We start from the raw sequence: 2,070 nt of genomic DNA on the forward strand, positions 1-2,070 counted from the left end.
CTGGTGAGAGCCTCAGGCTGCTTCCACTTATGGCAGAAGGGGAAGGGGAGCCAGGGTATGCAGAAATCATATGGTGAGAGAGGAAGCAATAGAGAGGGGAGGGAGGTGCCAGAGTCTTTTTCACAACCAGCTCTGGCGGGAATTAATAAAGTGAGAACTCACTCACCCTCCCACACCCCCGACCCAGAGAGGACATTAATCTATTCATGAGGGATCCACCCTGATATGGTTTGGCTCTATGTCCCCACCCAAATCTTATCTTGTAGCTCCCATAATTCCCATGTGTTGTGGGAGGGACCCGGTGGGAGATAACTGAATCATGAAGTTGGGTCTTTCCTGTGCTGTTCTCGTGATAGTGAATAAGTCTCAAGAGATCTGATGGTTTTAAAAACGGGAGTTTCCCTGCACAACTCTCTCTCTTTGCCTGCCACCAACCACGTAAGACGTGACTTGCTCCTCCTTGCCTTCTGCCATGATTGCGAGGCCTCCCCAGCCATGTGGAACTGTAAGTCCTTTAAACCCCTTTCTTTTGTGAATTTCCCAGTCTCAGGTATGTCTTTATTAGCAGCATGAAAATGGACTAATACACACCCCTATAACCCACACATGTCCCACCAGATCCCATCTCCAATATTGTGGATCAAATTTCAACATGAGATTTGGAGGGGACAAGCATTCAAACTATAGCACTTGGCAACTGACTTATGCCCTGAACAAGAATTCAGTATTGAATTTATTGACTCTACCATACTTCAATGGCTGACCTTAGGCAGGTTACTTAACTTTTTAGAGCCTCAGTTTTCTTCATCTGTAAATGATATGAGGATTAAAAGAGGTAACTGCACCTAACACAGCCCTGGCACAAAGAAATCCAGAAGCTTTATGCTAGTTACCTTCCCAAATAAATAGAAGTATAAAGGACACTCTGCAATATACCTAGCACAGCACTGTCCAGTAGAAATCTAATATGAGCCACAAATGTGAGCCACTGATGTAATTTTACATTTTCTAAAAGGCACACTTTTAAAGGGGTAAAAAGAAATAGATAAAATCAATTTTAACAATATATTATATTTAATCAATATATCCAAAAGGTTATTGTATTAGTCCATTCTCACACTGCTGATAAAGACCCGAGACTGGGTAATTTATAAAGAAAAGAAGTTTAATGGACTCACAGTTCCACAAGGCTGGGGCAGTCTCACAATCATGGCAGAAGGTGAAAGGCACATCTTAAATGGCAGCAGACAAAGAGAAAAATGAGAGTCAAGTGAAAGGGGAAACCCCTTATAAAATCATCAGGTCTCATGAGACTTATTTATTACCACAAGAATAGTGTGGGAGAAACTGACTCCATGATTCAATTGTCTCCCATGGGGTCCCTCCCACAACATGTGGGAATTAAGGGAGCTACATTTTTTTTTTTGAGACGACGTCTCACTCTGTCACCCAGGCTGGAGTACAGTGTCGTGATCTCGGCTCACTGCAATCTCCACCTCTTAGGTTCAAGTGATTCTCCTGCCTCAGCCTCCTGAGTAGCTGGGATTACAGGCACGCACCACTATGCCTGGCTTTTTTTTTTTTTTTTTTTTTTTTTTTTTTTTTTTGTATTTTTAGTAGAGACAGGGTTTCATGTTGGTCAGGCTGGTCTCAAACTCCTGACCTTGTGATCCACCCGCTTTGGCCTCCCAAAGTGCTGGGATTACAGGCGTGAGCCACTGCGTCTGGCCGGGAGCTACAATTTAAGATAAGATTTGGGTAGGGACACAGCCAAACCATATCAGTTATCATTTCAAGATGTAATCGTTATACAAATTAGTAATGTAGCCAGACACAACGGCTCATGCTTGTAATACCAGCTACTAGGGAGGCTGACGCTGGAGAATAGCTTGAGTCCAGGAGTCTGAGGCAGGCCTGGGTAACACAGCAAGACCTTCATCTCTAAAAAATTATTGATGAGATAGTTTACATCCTTTTTCATACCAAGTCTTTGAAATCTGGTGTGAATTTTATACATATGACATGTCTCAATTTGGACTAGCCACATTTCAACCCCATGTAGCTAGTGGT

Source organism: Rhinopithecus roxellana, chromosome 7 (assembly GCF_007565055.1).
Source record: "Rhinopithecus roxellana isolate Shanxi Qingling chromosome 7, ASM756505v1, whole genome shotgun sequence".
NCBI lineage: Eukaryota > Metazoa > Chordata > Mammalia > Primates > Cercopithecidae > Rhinopithecus > Rhinopithecus roxellana.